Here is a 23342-nt window from a genome sequence, read left to right as displayed (position 1 = left end):
TAACCAAACTGTATGATAAACCCTTTTGTAATACCTGTAGTTCTACAGCAGAAAGGGTGACACTGGAAATATTTACCACCGCATCCGACGACATTTGGTTTGCTTCTGTATCTTGTCTCCTCTTGTGCTTGCGTCCACCTCGTTTCCTTCGTCTGGTGCTAGAGATCCTTGAGACCCACTTAAAAAAGATAGTGATGTTTCTTGAGAGTCGGAGCGTTCCGTGAATGTGCGTGCTTTAGCTTCTGCAAATGATTTAGGTAGGGGCAGGGCCGCCATCAGGGGGTCACAGGGGGGACAGTTGTCCCAGGCCCGCAGGATTTTCTGTGTAAGGGGGGGCCCGGCCATGCTCACTTACTTGATTTCAGTTCAGCGTGCTGCTAGTAGGACACTGCAGGTCTGTGCACGGAAGCTTTTCCCAATTAAGATTTCCTGTACCCTCATTGGTCTATTAAGAATAAGTTCTGGTTAATCTGCATTGGGATTGGATTCCCTTGTCAAATCCCTGTACAGCTTTACCGGGACTTATTTTTAAAGGACCAGTGTAAAGTGGCGTAGACGAGGTCCCTCTGCATATAGTAGTGGCTCAGGGCCTTGGACTCTTTCTTGGTCTTGTACAGAAAGGTGAAGAAATGAGCCTTGCAGGGTACAGGATGGACTAAATAATATTCAGGTTGTGTAGCTTTCATTTAACTCCACTAAAGATGCTGCACACTGCAAATGTGTAGAATAGTCCAGGTACAATGATACCACCGCCTCATTGTGCTCCAACTGCCCCATTGCTCATGCTGCTGTTAAAGCTGCATTCCGAAATTGGAGTTTCAAAAATGGAGCAGGAGTATGAGGAATAGATGCGGAGGGGCCCCTGGTGGTCTGGGTCACCCTGGAACATGCTGCTCCCTTTCTGCTGTTAAGAAGGCTGCCTGTGGTAAAAGACACCAGAGCCATAGCTCTGCAAAGTCAGCTGGCTTCTGACCTTTAGAGCCCTTTGGGAGACCCACCACCCGGACATTATTTCTGCGTTGCCGAGTTCACCACCTGTACTGTGATTGGTGCGCATGTGTCCTAATGCATTGTCTTTATTTTCCACGGCTGCTATCCTTTCTCATATTGCTTGTAGGTCGACTTTAATTAGGGACAAGTATATTTTTACTTTTTCTATCCGGTCAGTCAGGGTAGCTTAGCAGGTTGCAATCGCAGCTAGAGCAGGAGTTATGGTTGTGTCGGGTGCTTGGTCATTCGAGGGGGGAGATGAAGGAGTCTCTGAGCCATCTTGGGTAGGCCGCCGCATGTATTAATCCATTTTTTGTGACGTGTCTTTATTATTTCTTGGGCCTTTATTGCCTCCCAGGGCTGCTAGGTATGCCCACGTAGTAAATGGGTGTGAAGTTTCTGAGAAATAGCAGGTCTAAGTCCAGCTCAGGATCAGTGTGCCCACAGAGCTCACCGTGATGTGACCAGTTACATGGGCACACCCACCCTGGTTCTCCAATTTATAATGCTATTCAGTGGGTGCCTTTTCCCTGATGTTGCTTAATGTTTTTTTTAGGTCCATAAATATTTGTACAGACAACTTACACAATGAATTTTAAATAAAACAACTCGGATGAAGTTGATCTGCAGAATTTCAGCTTTAATTCAGTGGGTTGAACAAAAAAATTGCATAAAAATTTGAGGAACTAAAGCCTTTTTTTAACACAATCACTTCATTTCAGCTGGTTTAACAGTAATTGGACCAGGGTCTCAAAAGTAATTGGACACTGCCTCAAAGGCTATTTAAAGGCCAGGTGTGGGCAATTCCTTCGTTATGTCATTAGCAACGAAGCAGATAAAAGCCCTGGAGTTGATGAGCCCTATATTCATGGTAGGTCCTGACCATGACAGAATACAGACAAATACATAAGTACAGTGAAACCTCAATTTTACATACCCTGTTTCAAGTTTTTTCATTATTTTACACTTTTTTGTGGTCCCACCATTTTTATATATATATATATATATATATATATATATATATATATATATATATATATATATATATATATATATATATACACACACACACACACAGTTCAGGCTGTGGTGCACTCCAATCCAGCAGAGTTTTACTGCTTGGGTGCTGTCATATATAGTGCAGATAGTCGTGTTCCAAGGAATGACGCACTCCAGGACTTTATAATGAGATCAAGCAAAGTGAAGTTTATTTGTCAACGTTTCGGTCCAGTCTGGACCTTTCTCAAGACATGTCTTGACTGGACCGAAACGTTGACAAATAAACTTCACTTTGCTTGATCTCATTATGAAGTCCTGGAGTGCGTCATTCCTTGGAACACGACTATATATATAATGCACTTCTATGATTTTATGTCACGGTTGGCACCCTAAATTCAGAACCCATGCCAAGCACCCTGGTCTCGGCTCGTGCTTCTGCCTGTAGCAGCCGCCTTTGGCCTCGGGAGGAGCCCTCAGCTACTCAGATGCTGCCAGGTCTTATAACAAGAGGTGCAAGGCGAAGGGTTCTGAACAAGCAAAGGGGCACAACTGGAAAGCAAAGTCTTTGGGCAGAAGGTGGTGGTACAAGGCATTAGACAGAAGCGTAGTCAGATCAGGCCAGGTCGGGGCAGGCAGAATGGAAATGGAGTCAGGCAGGCAAGGGTCAAACCAGGAGATCATTCAGAAGGGATTCAGAATAAGCGAAGTCGGATATCAGGCAAGGATCAGGATTCAGAACTCAGGATCGTCAAATAGCCAGGCAAGGGTCAGGACAGAAATCAAAACACAGATTAATCAGAAGCTTAATAGCACAGAAGCACCAGGAACAAGATCCTATAACGGGCAATGATCACCAGCCCAATTGCGCCTTATATAGCATTTGAATATTGCGCCAATATGCGCTGGCATCGTCACGCCAGCGTGACTGCGCCTAGTAATTAAACACAGAGGTGCATTGCGCGCCTTAAGGAACTGGTGCCTGCGGCCTAACGTTACATTTTACACCAATGTACACCAATTTCTAGTCCCCTGAAACACATAAATTGGGGGCTACTGTAGATTAAGTTCCTTAAATGCTACACTGTTTTTAAGTCAACAGAGGCAGATATGAATAAAGATGTAAGGTGTGGAGGGAAGAGGGATATGGATCATCTCTGTTCTTCACAGGTTTGTTCATGCTAGTGAAAAAATATGAAATGTAAAATATAAAGAAGCTAAAAAATATCCTTATTCAGTACCGGCACTGTCTTCCAATAATAAAATACATATTAACTGAAAGTACATTATATCACCATTGAGAAAAAGAAGTGTTTTATTTTTCTTTGTGTAATTTTATTTTATTAATTTTAAATAATGAATAACTTGGTAATATATACATACCGTGCTTAACATGTAGACTTATAAGGAATCTTGCATATTGATAGGCATAAATGAGGTATAATTAACTATTCTAATATCCTCCCATTGAGGCGACTGAGATGTCGCCAGTAAATTATACAGAATTCTATTTTATTTTATTAATTTATTGTTAAAATTATCATTCAGCAATATATTACTAGGAACTGCATTAGAGATTCCCATTGACTTGATTTCTCATTAATTCTTCTCACACCACTTTCCTTGTGACATTTGAACTTTTTTCATTATATAAAACAGATCTTAAAATGACATTTCTGAGTAACAATCATGGATACTAACATTTTATATTAAAAATTCAATCTGTGAAAAGTTAAATGCATTCTGGTTTAAGCAATGATTTTAGTTAATGTTTTCCATATGGCACAATTTAAATTTTACAGATTTTCTCCTTGTCTGCTGTATATTGGAAAATTACACCCTGAACATTAAACACAGACATGTACACGGCCTCATTTATCAACTGGACAAAAGTTGCTCAACAAAGGCTTTTTGCTTACACAAGAATTGTCTAATTAATTATAACAATTTTTAAGCAGCTGTTAGAATCTTTTTTTGTGTGTATTTTTTAGCAAGAACAAATATGAAACTGAACAAAAATAAAAACAATGCAAATTTCTTTAGAAAATGACTTTTAGATGCAGCAACTTTAGAATATATTTCATATTCATGCCTTACTTATAAATGAGCTACTTTGCAATACTAGTAGATATTATCTTAGCTATAAACTTTTCACAATTGTTACAGCCAGTATAAATGTGTTTTAAAATTTGTGAATATCTGGTGAAAGATATTTTTATAAACAGTGTTAATAATCAGTGCTTAGCCAAATAACTTGTGTCAGATAACTCACTAAAACTTGAGTATTATATATTGGATAAAGCTAACAGAGTTGGCAGCTTATTGTATGGGGCCCTACAATGGGCCTGCCCGACCCATATCTGGCCTTTTAGTAGTCACTGAGGTGTTTCGTGACAATATAAGAGCATAGGTCCACAGACCAATTACTTTTATAAAAGTCTCGCCAACCCTACCAGTTAATTTCAGTGTGGATTAATGCAATTTAGGGAGTTATTTATTAAAATCCGAATGTCGAAATCTCAAAAAAAAATGTATTTATTAAAAAGCCTGAATCCAAAAATCCACCATCTCCTGAATAAGTGAATGGGAGAGGCACCTATCTCAATTTGAAGTTTTTGTGGTCCAATTAATTTAGCCCAAAAATCTGATTCGAGGTTAAAACTCAAAAATGCAAGTTATTTGAGAAAAAAGCCTGAAAGATTCCAGCGATTCAAGTAATTTGGGTTTTCGCTAGATTTTATTTGTTTTTCTGCGATACAAATTAAATTGAGTTTTTTTTATATCATTAATAAATAAACTTAAATTGGGCATGGGAGTTTTGTAGACCTCAAATTAAAACAGTGCATATGCATGTCCTCAGCTGCCAATTTGCCTCCTGTGAACAAAGCCCCCTGATTGAATATTATGTGCCACAAGACTTTTTTGAAAGTATACATTCTGACAAATCCAAAATTGGTAATTATGTCTTTCTACTCCAAAATACCAAACTGTAATGCTACGCTAAAGGCAAGGGTTTTTATGACATTTGGAAATTCACCTAAAAATATTGCAGTTTGCTGCATTTACCTCTCCCAATTTCTTACATACTATGCTAAATCACCCTAAATAAGAGTGCCAAGGGCCTACTGGACAGTTTGATGCCCAATATGCATAGATATACCAAAGCAGGTAGCATGCACGTACCCAAAATATAAATAGTGCATATGAATTTTCTTGGCTGCCAATTCACCTTCTGTGGACAAAGCCCCCTGACTACGTATTATGTGCTGCAAGACCACCTAACAATACAAAGGCTGTTGAAAACTATATCTTTTTTGAAAGAACACATTCTGACTAATCCAAAATGGGTAATTATGCCATTCTACTCAAAAACAACCAAACTGCAAAGCTACACTAAAGGTAGCTGTTTTTATGACATTTCTGAAAATTGCCTAAAAATTTGCAGCATTTACCACAAATTGCCTTAAATATCAACACCAGGGGGCAGATTTATCAAATGTCGAATTTCGAAGTGAAATATACTTCATACTTCGACCATCAAATGGCTATACTTTGACTTTGAATATCGAAGTCGAAGTTTTTTTTACCGCATTTGACCGTTTTACTGTTGAAGTAAAATCGACTACAAAAAACTAAGAAAAATGCATTAGAAGGTCCCCATAGGCTAACATAGCACTTCGGCAGGTTTAATTTGGCAAACTATTGAAGTCGACGTTTTTTTAAAGAGACAGTACTTCGATTATCGAATATTCTAATATTCAAACTCTTACTTCGAATCGAATTCAAAATAAATTAGAAGTCGTATTATCCTATTCGTCGGTCGAAGTATACAATAAATTTCTTTTAATTTCTAATTTTTTTACTTAGAAAATTCCCTTGAATTCACTTTGACCCTTGATAAATCTGCCCCCAGGTGTCTACTTTACAGTTTGATGGCAAATATGCATAGATATACTAAAGAATGTACAAACCCCACATAAAAATAGTGCCTATGAATTTTCTGAGCTGCCAACTCAGCTGCTACAAACAGAGCCCCCTGCAAGTCTATTATGTCTTGTAACACCCCCTAACTCTACAAATATCCCCAGGAAACTACACATTTTGATGAATCAACATGTAATGAGCACTCACCCTGGTGGTCTAGTGGGCCGGTGGGGATGCCCACCTCATGCTGCCGGTGATTCACTAGGGCGTGCGCAATGCGCATTTCCAGGTTTTAACTGCTGGGCGCGCAATGTCATCACAAATTTCTAGGTCTAACTTGTTAGTATCCTGGGTGCAATTCTTGTCTTGTATGATTCCTGTTTTGACCCTTGCCTGCCTGACTATTCTGAACTCTGCCAATCCTGACCCTTGCGTGCCTGACTGTTCTGGATTCTACCGGTATTGACCCTTGCCTGCCTGACTATCCTTGAATGTTGCCTGTACCAACCCCGGTCTGATTGACCTTTCTAGAACTCAGCCTGAACCGACCACTGCCTGTCTGACCCTGCTTGAACTCTGCCTGTACCAACCCCGGCCTGCCTGACTGCACTTTGCACTTCGTCTATTCCCCGAACTGTTGCTTTCCATCCAAAACCTTGGTAACGACTGTACCCCTTTGCCTGTCCAGAACTCTTGCTTGGCTCCTCTCTTATTAAGACCTGGTGGCATCTGAGTAGCTGAGGACTCCTCCCGAGGCCAAAGGGGCTGCTACAGGAGGAAGCAGAGCTATGACCAGGGATCTTAGCACCGATTTAGGGAGCTGATTGTGACACAACAATGGGTAAATACATCTTTCTACACCAAACTACCAAACTGCAAAGCTATGCTATATACATGTGTGAATAAATATGCAGGGAGAAAAAAAGCAATAAAACCACTAAAATTGTTCAAATCAGAGAAATAGCTAAATAACTGATCTGACTACATGATTAGTGGTAAAAATATCTGATCCAATAGTGAAACTGCTAAATAAAAAGTTTTTATGTAAAAAAAAAACCAAAAGACAAAATGGTAAAAATTAAATAAATAAGAAAGTACAAAAACTGTTTGTGTATGCATGTGTAAAAAAGCCCTAAATGCAGCAAAATGCTATCCTTAGAAAATAAAGTGAAAAAAAGTGTGTAAAAAAAGGACCACTTGCAGTTTTTGTAGCAGGAGGGCTCCTGGCAGCTATGGAGGGTCCCTGGAAGCATTGCAAGTTTTCTGCTGCAAATTTTTGCAGCAGTTTCATAAAATATTTTGCAGATGGTGAAATGCGGAATTTCACCACAAATCCATGGCTGATGAAAAAATTTGCTCATCGCTAGTAGAAAGACACAATTACCCATTTTGGAGTTATAGTTTGCTAAGTTGTAGCTGGGAGTTTTAGATCTATAGAAGACATAAATCTCCATAAAACATATTTGGTATTGGCACACAGGGCCGCCATTAGAAATCACGAGGTCCCGTACAACAACATTTTTGGGGCCCTGCCCCAGATCCCGCCCGCTCCACATCACAGTTAAAAGACCACACAGACATCAGCGCTAAAAAAGTAACCCCCCCACACACAAATTATAAAAAGATATTGATGGCCAGGGCCCCCTTACATGTTAAAAAAATTGGGACCCCCAAAAAAATATTTTTAAAAAAACATTGGCACCAGGGCCCCCCTTACAAGTTAAAAAAAAAATGGGGCCCCCAAAATTTTTTTTAAAAAAAAATACATTGGTGCCAGGGCCCCCCATACAAGTTAAAAAAATTAGGGCCTTAAAAAATATTTAAAAAAAACATTGGTGGCAAGGGCCTATAGAATATTAAAATAATACATTGGTAGCCAGGGGATTCAAAAAAAAACCCCACAAACTGGTGTTCAGTAGAATTGAACTCATGTCTTCAGGACTTCAACTTTGCCTCCTTTCATGACTTTGGGTCTTGTTGCCGCTTCAGGACTTCAATTTCGGCTGTTTTCGTGGCTTTCGGGTCTTTTCGCTACTTCAGGAGTTCGGCATTTCCGCATTTTCGGCTGGCTGAAAATCTTCGGCGCTGGCAAGGGGGACCTCTTTCTAAACTGCAGCACTGCCGGGCCCCTATTCATGCCCGGGACACTTGTCCCCCCTGATGGCGGCCCTGTTGGCACATGAGGCTTTCCAAATGAGTTGAATATTTATGCATAAATAGAAAAAAAATTCTGGTATAAATCCCTATATCATGAAAAATAGCTATTTTTCTTTTTCTTTGTTATTTAGAACTCTAAAATCTTGCTACAGAAGTACAAATACACAAATTTAGAAAGCTCGGATTCTCCTGAAAAAAAATTATGTATAATTTTCCTAGTTAAACTAAGAATACCCCTCCCCCCAGGAAATGCCCCCAATGAGAGAGCACAAAGGGGCAAATTCACTAAGATGCGAAGTTGCACCAGGCGCAACTTCGCCGCACTTCGCCAGGCGAATTTTCGCCAGGGCTCCGCTAATTCACTAAAATCCGAAGTTGCGCACAGGGGTAGCGTAAGGTTGCGAAGTTGCGCTAGCGTTGTTTCGCTATATAAAGCGAAGTTGCGCTATCGAAGGCTAATTTGCATACGGCGCGAAATTCAAATTTCAATGGAGGAACACGTATCTGCACTACAAATGCCTAGAAAACCTTCAAATCTGCAAATAAAAATTTTATTTTGCCCTACACATGTGCCCACTGTCTAGGTAAGTTGCCATGAGTCAGGAAATGTAGGGGGGAGGAAGGGGAGCCCCAAAAATTTTTCGATCTTTTTCAGCCTATCAGCCATCATGTAGAAAACACGCCAGCGTTTTTTGGGACTTAGAAAAATTTTTGACTTTTTTTGAAACAATCACTATCTACTCTATTGCGCTTCGCCAGGTCTGAGGTGGCGAAGGAAGTCTAGCGTAAAAGGTAGCGTTCGCTACACTGCGCAAGTTAGTGAATTTGCGTAGTTTCGTCGCTAGCGAAGATTCGCCTGGCGTAAGGTTGCGAAGTAACACTAGCGAAACTACGCCAGCGTTCATTAGTGAATTTGCGCAGTAGCGAAAATGCCCAACGCTAGCGAATTAACGCTAGTGTTCAGCGCTTCGCGCGTTAGTGAATTTGCCCCAAAATGTTCAAAGAAAAAATGTTCAAAGAGTGCAAATGAAATGGAAAATTCTGCTGCCACTTAATGGATTAAGGGAACTATAAAATGGATACTGAATAGGAAACTGGAACAAGGAGGCAGCACGAAGAGGGCACAGGATGAACAGGAATTAACAGTTTTTCTCTCTGAAACACATGTAAAGACAATAATTGTGTTTGGAATGCAGGCACTTATTGATTTTTGTCTTAGGTGAACTCTGGACTGGGAGAAGTTTCCAAACTGGAACTAGAATACAAGTGTATGGGACTGATAAATAGTTTCCACATTTATATAGCAATCACCCACTATTTGGCCACTGAATGGCCCCTTAGTTTATGCAAGGAGTAATGAATGCTCCTCTTCCTGGTTTAAAGTATGAACCCTATCTTTCCCTAGTTTAGCCACAAGGTGGCAATATGTAATACTAAATAAGATGAGAACGCGTGCTTGGGGGCCATTTTTCCAGTCCCCTTCCCTGAGCAGACAGGAAGGGTGCAGTGGAAACTAGACAGGTCAGGTCTAGCCAGGATCGGCTACTCACTTTAATAATTAACTCTAGGAGTGATAGATAGGTAGGGCTAATTAGCCAAGCTGGCTTCACCGAGGAGTGTTGAGTGGGACCATGATCCCAGGTAGTGATTATCAAGAAGGATGAAGATTCCAGTCCAGCAGCACTCTGAATTAATGAAAAAAGCAGTGTTTTATTGTGCCACGAATAGGCAATGTTTCGAACTTCACACCAGCCCTTTACCAAGCCTAGAAGTAGGGATTAAGTTTTAGAGCCAGGGTATTAGGAAGACACCCAGAATTGGCATTAGGGAGACGCCCTGGAGCTCCACTGAATGGCTGAAAGCTGAGTTCCTCTGTCTATGCTGTGTGTTCTCTCTCTCTCTCTTACCCTGCAGGCATATATACTGAGTATTGGTGCTGTGAGTATATGCCTATCCACAATTGTTCCTTGTTCCTGCTTTATATTGATAAACGTTTATTTGGACTGGGCTCTGTAATAAATATGTTCTCTGGTTAAGTTATAAGAACCACTGGTGCCCCTTTATTGTTTACTGCGCACCCTGCTTCCACACCGATGCAAGAGCAGAGTCTCATCTGGGCATATTGATGGTAAAGTTAATAACTCAGAATAAAAGGTTGCTCCATTTTACTATAGCCTTACACAAGCTTGAGTTATTACATAGTTATATAGTTACATAGTTAAATCGGGTTGAAAAAAGACCAAAGTCCATCAAGTTCAATCCCTCCAAATAAAACTCAGCATCTATACATACACACAATCACACAGACCCCTCCATACACTCACATAATCTATATATACCAATATCTATACTAATTGTAGATTTTAGTATCACAATAGCCTTGGATATTATGTTTGTCCAAAAAAACATCCAAGCCCCTCTTAAAAGCATCAACAAAATCAGCAATCATAACATCATTTGGCAGTACGTTCCACAACCTCACTATCCTCACTGTGAAGAACTACTTACGCTGCTTTAAATTAAAGTTCTTTTCCTCTAGTCTAAAGGGGTGGCCTCTGATGCAGTTCTACTCCTTATGGGAAAAAAGGTCCTCTGCTATTAGTCTATAATGTCCTCAAATTAACTTGTAAAATTGTATTACAATATGTTTCTAATTGTCAAACATTTTCCTTGGATAATGATAGTGCTTATTAATCATTCCAATCTTTTTTTTAAAAATGTTTTAAGACCTTCATAAAAAGGCATTAGTGATATCTTTAGTATGCTATATATTTGTTATAAATTTTACACTATAACTTATAGTATAACATATTTTTATTCTAAAGGTGTACTAAGTTTCAGACAATTTTATTCCTCATTTCTGACTTGCCCTTTCTAATAACAAATACAGTAAATATTTCCTTTTGCCATATGCTGATTATAAAATATTTAGTATCGTTGCTTCTTTTCAGCACTTTAGGTCAAATAAATAGATAGTGAAAATGTATCAGGACACATATTGCTTCATTTGCTCATTGATATGCATCATATTTATTCGAAAAATGAGCAGTCTTGGATTTCCACAGTTGTATAATTGTGATTTTTAAATCAATCGTGGGCAGCCTGTGTGCATGCCAATGTTTTTAAACTACAAGTACCAGCAAAATTATTGGCGTTATAGGTGAGCAACAATTGTGAGGGCCACCAAGTGGTCAATTTAACTTGTGACAAAGAGCCTTATATTACTAAATGATTCAATATAACTTCAATTTCTCAATCTGACCTCTTTTTGTATCTCTAACAGTGGACAGATGCAGCCATCCATCAACTTATTATATCTCGGACTTAGGGACTTTCGTAGTCTCAGTTGGAGTTCTAACATTCTCCAACTCTTTGCAAAGTGTCTTATTATTTTCCAAAAGCTTAGTCTCAGGAGGGGACATCTCTGCATGCCCATGGGTGGAATTCCTTTTCATTCTCACACATGCATCACCTTCTTCTTGCCGAATAGTGATGGGCGAATTTATTCGCCAGACGCGAATTCGCGGCGAATTTGCGCGATTCGCCACCAGCGAATAAATTCGCAAAACGCCCGCAAAAATTCGGGCGAAAAAATTCACCGGCGTAAAAAAAAAACGGGACGCCTGCACCGTTTCACAAATTTTTTGCCGTTTTGCGAATTTCGCGCGAAATTCGAAACTTTTACGGCGTACCGAAATGGCACAAAGTTGCCCATCACTATTGCCGAACTCTCTCCATCAGAGCAACATATCTGGTAATATGGATTCAGGGTCTGTAATCAAAGTCTCAGTTGGCAAATTTTCAGAGAATCAATTTTAGAACTTTGGATTCTGCTCATTAGCAGCCTTTCTCCAGCCTCACAAGATATGTAGACAAATTGTCCTTCTCTTTATGGAACATAGTGTGGAAGCAATGGAGCAGAACTTAGATCAGCTAATCAGAAGTTGCATCTGAATGACCAATTAGATAAGCATTCACAACGTCCACAGCAATACTGTAAATACTCTCTAGAATCTTCCTTCTCATTGTTGCCTCAGGGCCAGTCCAGATCTCTCATGGACATAACAAAATATGTAAATAACATATACTTAAGGGGAAACTTAATAATAAACGCAAGCAGTGTATGAATAATATTATAATACTTGTTGTCCCAGTGTCTACTTTCTACATGGTAAAATTGTATGGTACTGTGTATCCTAGTACAGGTGTGGGATCTATTATCCAAAATGCTTGGGACTTAAGATTTTTCAAACAATGGATCTCTCCTTAACTTGAATCAATATACTTTAAGGGGTTCTTTATTAAAAGTTGGGTTGTATTTTACCTGAAAAATTCTTCCACGGGGCAACAATGTCCCCGAACTGCCTTCCCCCTGCCCATTGCCGGCTAAAATGAAAATCGCCTGCGGCAATTCACACGTGGAGCTTAGTTTTCCCAAGTCGTCCAAAGTTTCCTCGAGGGTATTTTTCAGTCAAAACTCGAATTTTCAGTTTTAATACATTTTTTCGAGATTTATTATACCCTAAAGCTGGAAATAGCTTGAATCCAAAAATACCTCAGCTAAAACCTGTCGAGGTCACGTAGAAGTCAATAGCAGGGGTCTCTTGAACCATTTGAAGATGTTTGTAGCCTTCATGATATTCATTTTTTTTCGGTGGGTTTCACTCAAAACTCAAACAAATTGAGGTTTTTTTTTTCACCAAAAACTCAATAAATTCGAGTGTTTGGGTTTTTTACTCGAATTTACTGATTCAAGATTTTCCCATTCCATTTTTTTCAGAAATCAGAAAACATTCTGTAACAGTTGGCACCCTAATTCTAGAAACGATGCCAAGCACCCTGGTCTTGGCTCGTGCTTCTGCCTGTAGCAGCCGCCTTTGGCCTCGGGAGGAGCCCTCAGCTACTCAGATGCCGCCAGATTTTAAAACGAGAGGTGCAAGGCGAAGAGTTCTAGACAAGCAGAGCGGCACAACAGTAAGGCAGAGTCTTTGGGCTGAAGGTCACAGTACAAGGCGTGAGACGAAATCGAGGTCAGATCAGGCCGGGTCGGGGCAGGCAGAGAATAAGCGTAGTCAGGCAGGCAAGGGTTAAACCGGGTAATCAATCAGAAATGATTTAGCAGAAGAGGTAGTCGTATAACAGGCAATGGTCAGGAATCAGAAGTTCAGGATAGTCGATAGTCAGGCAGGGGTCAAAACAAGAATCAACTGGATCAGGATACAAGATAGCAAAAGCTTGAAAGCACCAGGTATAAACCTATCACGGGCAATGAATAATCCCTTTAAATACCCTTTTGAATTTCGCGCCATTGCACGCCTTTGCACACTGACGTCATTACGCCAGTGTGCCCACGTCAATATTACAACCGAGACGCGGGCGCACGCACCCTAAATAGCAGCAAAGGCGGCCGAAGAGGAGCGGCGCGAAGGGCGTCTCCGCCGCACCACTAGCCCACCAGGGCGAGTCTCTTTCCTCACATTACCCCCCGTCTAGGGGGGGCCACTGGACCCCCAGGTCTCGCAGTAAACTTTTGGTGGAACTGTCTCCTGAGATGGTCAGCACTGATGTCACTAACTGGAACCCAAGAGTTCTCCTCAGGGGCCATAGCCTTTCCATTTAACTAAATACTGGAGCTTACCTCGCACCAGGGGAGAATCGAAGAGCTCTTGGACCTCAAATTCAGACTGACCTTCAACCAATACTGGGGGAGGAACAGACAGTTGACGGACCTGTGAAGCTGGTTTTGAAATTGACTGGTAATTTGAGACGAACAGAAGATGAATTAATTATTTCAATAATGGGATATGGACCAATAAACCTGGGTCCCAAATTGAGAGAGGGGACCTTAAGCTTGATGTTTTTTGTAGACAACCAAACAGAGTCTCCTACCTTGTATTTTGGTGCCTCTCTACGAGATCTTTCAGCTTTTTTCTGAGCGGCTGTAGCTGCAGAAAGAGAGTCGTGCACCCCAGACCAAATTTTCTCAAACTGTTTGACAGAAGAGTAAACAGAGGGTACGGGAGACGAAGAATAAGAAAAGGAAAATGCTTTGTGATGTAAACCATTGACTATAAAGAAAGGAGATTCCCCAGTGGAGGAATGAGTAGCATTATTATAGGCAAATTCCGCCCAGGGTAATAGTTCAGCCCATGAGGATTGGTTGTCAGATACAAAACACCTCAGATACTGTTCAAGGGATTGATTAACCCTTTCAGTTTGATCATTGGTTTGAGGGTGATAAGCGGTAGAATGACAACTCAATCCCAACCAAAGAGCAGAAGGCTCACCAAAACTTTGAAACAAACTGAACCCCTCTGTCAGAAACAATATTGACCGGAAACCCATATTACTTAAAGATGTGAGAAATGAACAATTCAGCCAAGGTTTTGGCAGAAGTGAGGTGTGGAAGAAGAATGAAATGACCTATTTTGTGAAACCTATCCACCACCACCCAAATCACAGTTTTCCCCTGGAAGGGGGTAAATCAACAATAAAATCCATCGAAAGATGGGACCAAGGTTTTTCAGGAATGGGTAGAGGCCTTAACAACCCCTGTGACAAATACCTGGAGGATTTAGACCTCTAACAAACAGGACAGGAATTAACAAAAACCTTAGCATCTTCTTTATAGGAAGGCCACCATACATTGCGGGACAAAAGAGACACTGTCTTAGAGATACCAGGATGTCCCGCCATTTTGGAATTGTGGACTTCACCCAAAACCTGTTCCCTAAGATCTTCAGGAACGAATAGTCTCCCAGAGGGAGTTTCTACTGGGGCAGAAGATTGAGCATGAGATAACAGTATGGTAAGGTCTGATCCCAAAGCTGCCACAATTAATTCGCTTGGAATGATGGGAATGCACTCACTAGATTCAGAAGGGTTGGATTCCAAACTTTTAGAGAGTGCATCCGCCTTAGTGTTTTTAGAACCAGGCCTAAAAGTAAGAGAGAAATTAAAACGGGTAAAAAACAATGCCCATCTAGCCTGCCTAGGATTCAGCCACTTGGCAGACTCTATATAGAGAAGATTTTCATGGTCAGTAAAGACCGTTATCAAATGCTTAGTGCCCTCCAACAGATGCAGCCATTACTCAAAGGCCCATTTTGATAGTAATTGGCAAAACCTTTGGGTTGCACGTAAAGAAAGAGGTTCTGCCCAATCCAGAACAGCTTTTACTTTTTCTGGATCCATCTCTAGACCCTTGCTGTAAATATTAAAACCCAAAAACTGAACAGAAGAAACTTCAAAGATACATTTTTCAAGTTTCGCATAAAGATTATTTTTTCTTAACCTACGTAAGACTTCACGAACATGTCTTTGATGTTCGCACAGGTTCGAGGAAAAAATTAGAATATCTTCAAGATATAGACCACTACGAATATCCCCAGCAGGTCCTGGAACATGTTATTGACAAATTCCTGGAACACTGCGGGGGCGTTACAGAGACCAAATGACATTACTTAATATTCGTAGTGGCCGTCCCTGGTGTTAAAGGCTGTTTTCTGCTCATCCCCTTCCCTGATACGGATGAGGTTATAAGCACCTCTAAGATCAAGCTTGGAATAGATCGTGGCATCCTTAATCTGGTTGAATAATTCAGAGATCAAAAGAAGGGGATAGCGATTCTTTATAGTGATCTTATTAAGACCCCTGTAATCTATACAAGGGCAAAGACCACCATCTTTTTTCCCAACAAAAAAGAAGCCCGCCCCTGCAGGGGAACTAGAAGATCTTATGAAACCTCTCTCAAGGTTTTCCTTGATATACTCCTTCATTGCCTGGGCTTCCGGCAAAGAAAAAGGGTAAGTTCTACCACGAGGGGGAGAAGACCCAGGGATTAGATCGATTGGGCAGTCATACTGCCTGTTTGGGGGTAAGGTTTCTGCGGCCTTCTTGGAAAAAACATCTGCATATTCTGCATATGCTGTAGGTAAACCTTCTAAAGAGGTAGTTGCCACCACGGAAGGTATACAGCTACCACCACACTTTAAACCCCATTGAATAATTACCCCAGATACCCAGCAACTGCTGCGGAGACACAGTCAGCGAGTCAGATTGTGGAAGACTTGCATTGGACCACCAGGGTGAGTCTCTTTCCTCACACATTCGAGTTATGAGTTCATTCGAGGTATAACGCCCACCAAGCTCATAAGTTTGACCTTTGATAAATAACCCCCAAAGTGTGCTAAAAAATCATGTAACCATTAAATAAACCCAATATGATTGTTTTTGACTCCAATAAGGATTAATTATGGAATCAAGTAAAATATACTGTTTTATTCTTATAGAGAAATACTTTTTTAAATTATTAATTATTTTATTCAAATTGAGTCTATGAGGGAAAGGTTTCATGTAGTTTAGAGCGTTCTGGTTAATGGGTTTCTGGATAATTTATTCCAGACCTGGAGTAATATATATAAAGATATACAGTACACAGGGCCAGAACTAGGGGTAGGCAGAGTAGGCGGCTGCCTAGGGTGCAATCATTGAGGGGCGCACTTTTAAGAGGGACATTTTTTTTCAATTTCTTGTCATTTAAGAAAATGTAATAATCTGCCAGCCACAACCCTCTCTTGCGTTATTTGCACTAATTCTGTGGGTGGAATCCACCTCCCCGCCACCTCCCTCTTGCCTGCGAGTAGTAGCCACCTTAAGCGCTTCTCATTCACATACTCCTGTGCGGCGCGGTGCTGTGACGGTGTGTACTCACGCACGTCAATGATACTTGGGTACAATATGATCTTTTTGACTGCTGCTGGCACAGATAAAGATTGGCAATATGATGGCTGCTGGGCTTGCTGGCACAGGTACAGGGGGGACAGTATGATGGCTGCTGGTACATATACAGTGGGGCAATATGATGGCTACTGGGCTTGCTGGTACAGGTACGATGTGGCAATGTGATAAAATGATCCTACTGTAAAATTAAACCATAATGGTAAGGTGGGAAATGGTAAGGCTTAACGAGTGGGGGCGCGCTGATTGAAGCCCTTGCCTAGGGTGCCAATATACCTTGGCCCGGCCCTGACAGTACATTCATGCAAACATACTTGAGGAAAGGCTAATGTAAGCTTGAAACGTTGCTGTATTTCATCTGAACAAAGCCCTTCAAATAAAGGCTTTTTAAGAAAATTCCTATTGGTCTGGTGCTGTCTATTAGGCAAAGTGTTCCTGAATTGCGGCTGCTAGTGGCTGCCTGGGACGTGCACCATATAAGTCTGTTTATGGATGGTAATGCTGACTTCTTATCCTGTGTACATACAAACATACATCTTCGGCCGATTTATCAAAGGTTGAGGTGAATTTTCAAATCTAAAAAAAAAAATTTGAGCTATTTTTTGTGTACTTTTACTAGGGAATAGTCCAAATTCCATTCAAATTTAGAAAATTAAAAAATCTGAATATCGAAATGTACTGTCTCTTTAAAAATTCGACTTTGACCATTCGCCATCTAAAACCTGCCAAATTGCTGTTTTAGCCTATGGGGGACACCCTAGAACCCCTTTGGAGTCAATTGGTGGACTTTGAAAAATCAACTTTTTTTTGGGAAAAACTTGAATTGAATTCGATCTAATGCGCTATTCCTTTGATTCGTACGATTTGAATTTGGCCGAATACGGACCTTTTCGAGTGAAAATTGACCTATTCGACCAAAAAAAACTTTGACTTAATTTCGCTTGGTCTTTTTAAATTCGAATTTCGAAGTTTTTTCAATTTGAAATTCGATCCATGATAAATATGCCCCCTAAGGTTTAACAAACTATTTATGTTTTAAAATTTCTATGTGAAAATCCCCCTTACAATTTCCTTTGAAATAGAAAGTTTTTACTTTACTACGATAGGCGTTTCTGAAATAGTGGGCCCTGCTATACAGTAAAACAAAAGTAAGCATGAAAAGTCATGCAATACATTATGAAAACAGACACTAGGGGGCCAATTTACTTAGTTCGAGTGAAGGAATAGAATAAAAAATACTTAGAATTTCGAAGTGTTTTTTTGGCTACTTTGACCATTGAATGGGCTACTTTGACCTTCGACTACGACTTCGACTTCGAATCGAACAATTCGAACTAAAAATCGTTCGACTTTTAAACCAACTTCGACCCCCTAGTTCGCCACCTACTGAAGTCAATGTTAGTCTATGGGGAAGGTCCCCGTAGGCTTTGCTATGTTTTTTAGGTTGAAGAAAAATCGTTGGATTGATGGATTAAAATCCTTTGGATCGAACGATTTGAAGGATTTAATCGTTCGTTCGATCGAACGAATTGCGGTAAATCCTTCCACTTCGATATTCAAAGGATTTCAATTTGACAGTCGAATATCGAGGGTTAATTAACCCTCGATATTTGACCATAAGTAAATTTGCCCCCAAAAATTGTGCACAATCTTTGACTTGCTCTACAGCATTCCCCTGATCCCTGTACACATTTTGTATTACTATGATCCCCTTTTTGAGATGACCCCAAGCGGGTCATTAGATTTATAAAATGATCATAAATCAGCCTTGACAGAATTTGCAAAAAAAAAAATTCTTTAAAGAACTGGCGGGATTTTAGAAATGTTATCAAATTCTGTTTGAGGAAGGAGGTTTTGAAATAATGCAGAAAAGTAAAATATATTCTTGGTGGTATTATCCTGATGCTGAAATGTCACCAAATGGAGAACCTGTATATTCTTACAAATAAATAAAACCGTTATGCATAATAAAAGATGTCAATGTTTTGTAGTCAGCTGGTAGTAATTAAATATAATTATGCTCAAAATCACAAAAACATACAGTTAAACAGTATTGCTGATGTTCAAATTGAAATCAAGAGATCTTTCAAACGTACAGTAGCTGATGATGTTTTGTGTTTTTATAATTCTAGTTATTTGTTAATGTCTTGTTCTGCCGTTATAAGATGCTAAAAAAATATTGTTTGCGTTCCTTGATAGCAGCACGCATAAGTGGCTAGCTAAATATTATTTTCGAAACATAATCTGTCAAACAGCCCGTAGATTCAAGCCTGTTGTGACAAACCCCCACAGATTATTTGTCAAGTAATTCAGAAAACCAAATATTTGTTTTTATTTAATTTGCATGCAAATAGACACGATTGGGGAAACAGAGCAGCATCTGAGCTTGATACAGTTGTCATTTTGAATTCTGGTTACATTCATTATTATGCATGCAGATGTTTCTTTTACACCTAACATCTGCCAATATCATCGAAACCCCAGGAAGTGGACAAATTTGTGAAAACTTTTATTCCTGCAGTCTGCTATCTATTTCATGCACGCTAATTTTGCACATCTGAGTCCGCCATACGAAGGCAGCTTCTTTTTACAGTTCTGTCTCAGGAGCATTGGACTAGAACTGAACAGACAGAGAGCCAATTTATAAAAGGATGACATATGTCATGTTCAAGGTATCACTGGAGGGACCAAGTGTATGCACCATACCACTTTTTGGAAAGCCAGTAAAAAATTCAGCTCAAAAGAATCAACTAGCGTTAATAAAAATTATTCCTATATAAAGATGTGTCATTATTAAGATATCCTATGGAGAAAATATCTTAAGGTTGAATCCGTAATATATATATATATATATATATATATATATATATATATATATATATATATATAAATTTTCCTGGTAGACAGCACCACATGTCAGGTAAGCCTCTTGATGGCTGCCCCTGTGCATGGAATAAATTAGTATATAATTCGGACAAAGAAAACCAGCACCAAGGGACTTGAAGTGAGCAAAACTGTATTAAAGCATATGTATCACCGACGTTTCGGTCCCCATTGGGACCTTTCTCAAGGTACAAATACATATAAAAAAGTGCACTTTTTTATATGTATTTGTACCTTGAGAAAGGTCCCAATGGGGACCGAAACGTCGGTGATACATATGCTTTAATACAGTTTTGCTCACTTCAAGTCCCTTGGTGCTGGTTTTCTTTGTCCAAATTATATATATATATATATATATATATATATATATATATATATATATATATATATATATTCCTGTAGAAAGCTGACGCACACTGGGATTTATCAAAATAAAACTTGTTTTATTGGATCGACGTTTCGGTCCACACACGGACCTTTATCAAGATATATATATATATATATATATATATATATATATATATATATATATATACAGGTATATACAGGTATGGGACCTGTTATCCAGAATGCTCAGGACCTGGGGTTTTCCGGCTTACGGATCTTTCCTTAATTTGGATCTTCATACCTTAAGTCTACTAGAAATTCATTTAAACATTAAATAAACCCAATAGGCTGGTTTATTCAGTATTAATTATATCTTAGTTGGGATCAAGTACAAGCTACAGTTTTATTATTACAGAGAAAAAGGAAACCATTTTTAAAAATTTTGATTATTTGGATAAAATGGAGTCCATGGGAGACAGCCATTCCATAATTCAGAGCTTTCTAGATATCGGGTTTCTGGATAAGGGATCCTATACCTGTATATATAATTTCCTTTTTCTCTGTAATAATAAAACAGTGCCTTGTAATTGATCCAAACCAAGATATAATTAATCCTTATTGGAAGCAAAACCAGCCTATTGGGTTTTTAATGTTAACATGATTTTCTAGTAGTCTTAAGGCATAAAGATTCAAATAACGGAAATACCCATTATCCAGAAAGCCCCAGATCCCGAGCATTCTGGATAATAGGTCCCATTCCTGTATATATATATATATATATATATATATATATATATATATATATATATATATATATATATATATATATATATAAATAGTTGATCAAAGATCCGGCACTCTCGAAAACTAGAATTAACTTACCTGGGTGCAGTATCATCACAATTTGAATCACAATCCATCACATAAGATCTGCACTTTCAGGTCTTATAAAATCTTAAGGTTGTTTATTTATTAAAAGAGGACCAATGTTTCGGCCTGGTCAGAGGCCTTCTCACCTTGATAAAGACTTTCGGAGCAGGCTGAAACGTTGGACCCAATAGGCTGGTCCTCTTTTAGTTTAGCAATAATAGGCAATTTAATGTGATATAAATAACAATAACTTTAATTGGCCACTTAAGATGTATTTGTTGGTTATGTATTTGTTCTGGGAACATAGTTTTGCTTTAAGAAGTGTAGAAACAATTTTTCTCAGTTAATCAAAATATCAATGTAGTTTGCCTACATTTTCAGACATAAATGAGCGATTTGCATGTCTCCGCCCATGATGCCTTATGGCAGAATAAAAACTCTTTTTTTTTGGTATCTAGGCAGTGCTGTGTATATGGCATGAGACAAGTAAATACCTTCTGATTTCTGAAAGCTTCACTTTGCATACATTTTCAGACTGATTTTAAGTTTCTCTAGGGAGGAGGGAGAAGGGTGATTCAAAATTTTCCAATAAACATTTCTTAACATTATTTATCAATCTATATCCACATAATGGTATGTGGATATTCTAAATGGCAAATAGGAATGGCTTCTGTATGAATGTAATCAGTAGAAGTCAATGGAAGCTGCGCTGATCTGGAGCTGCTGGAGTTTTTTTAATTCTTCTTCACCAGTAATTGCCCAAAAGCCTCTCATTTTTAGAGGTTTTAGAGATATTTGTACATTTATTTGGATCATTAAGCATTTTTTTTTAATTGTGCTTTTCATATCCAAGTCTTTTGATAAATGACATGGCATTTGTGGTTTTAGAGAAAATGGGTTTATACATGGTTTCAAAAACTTCTAAAAACACTAATAAACACTAATAATGAGAAAGTTGATAAATGTACCTCCCTGAGTTTTTTTTTTTTCATTTCAATAAACGTAAAATTTTACCAAACTTGAATGGTCGCTGGAATCTAAAAAACTCAATTCAATAAAAAAAATCTGAACATTTTAAAAACTTCTCATTGACTCCTATATTAACTCAGCAGCTTTTAGATGCAGACATTTTGAATTTGAGAAATCTCTAAAATTTGAGTTTTTAAAAACAACATTTTTAGCTCAAAATAATACATAATTTATCACTGCATGAGATTTTTAGGCTAGTACAGTGGGAACATTATGGGGCAGATTTATTAAGGTTCAAGTTGTTTTTTTCACGAAAATTTGAATATTCATGTTGTATTTTTTGGACAAAACTCATATTTTGGGTTAAAAAAAATCTTGAATAGAATATTCGAGATTTATTTTACCTCAACCCTGAAAATAGCTTGAATCTGGAAATACACCACCTTCAACCTGTCATAGTCCTTTAGAATTTAATGGCAGAGGTCCCTGGAACCATTTGAAGAGGTTAACAGCCTGCTTGAAGTTTGAGTTTTTTTCTGAGGTTTTTGGGCAAAAACTTGAATCAAGAACTCAATTCGATCGATTTTAGTCTTTCATTTAAGGTAAAAAAAAAAACCTCTAACACTCAACCTTTGACAAATCAGCCCCTAAATGTTCAAGCACAATCAAAGATGCCCTAACATTAGGGCCTGTGCTTTACAAGTCCCCTTCTGCCAACATCTCCCACACCAGCATCCTAAAAGGGACATCCGCTGCCTAAAGGAGGAAAAACAGGCTCTCTAGCACACACAGAGCCAGAGAACAAAACGGGGCCTACCTCCTCGACAGAAGCCAGGGACTCGAGTTCTAGAGGTACCCGGGACAGAGGTGGTGGCCTGAACTGCAGGGCAGACTGCTGAGCTGCAGGGAGACTGCTGGCCTGGTGACGTGGGGCACCCCAACTGGCAGCGGCTAAATGTGCTCCAGCGAATACATTAGAAAAACAGTTTATTTTTATTTATTTATTTTTTTGTACGTTTGTCCAGTTTTTTTTGTGTTACTATTAGTCACCATGCGTACTACCTATGACAGACACACTCTGCTTGAATCTGCTGATACAGATTCTGCGGAGTCTGGGCTTGCTAACAGCACCAGAGCTCAGAACAAAGACCGGGACTGCGAGATGCTACTGGCCAAGACGCATGCGCTGCACTCATAAACAAAAGCGAAGAAAGCATGCGGGGGTTAGCACCAGGCTAAAGGCTAACCCAGTCTGACCAGCGCTACCGTCAATCCTGCTCTCGAACGTTCGCTCCTTGGACAACAAGATGGATCATCTGTGGCTCCAGGATTCAAGCCAATGAGAAATAAAGGACTGTTGCATCTTTATTTTCACGGAAACATGACTAAACACAAACATCGCTGATTCGGCTATCCAACTAGCCAAGCTAGCCTGCAACCAGCTGACTGAAACGCCGCATTGTCCAGCAAGACCAAGGTTTGTGTAT

Source organism: Xenopus laevis, chromosome 1L (assembly GCF_017654675.1).
Source record: "Xenopus laevis strain J_2021 chromosome 1L, Xenopus_laevis_v10.1, whole genome shotgun sequence".
In the NCBI taxonomy this organism is placed as follows: domain Eukaryota; kingdom Metazoa; phylum Chordata; class Amphibia; order Anura; family Pipidae; genus Xenopus; species Xenopus laevis.
This window is presented reverse-complemented; position numbering follows the sequence as displayed.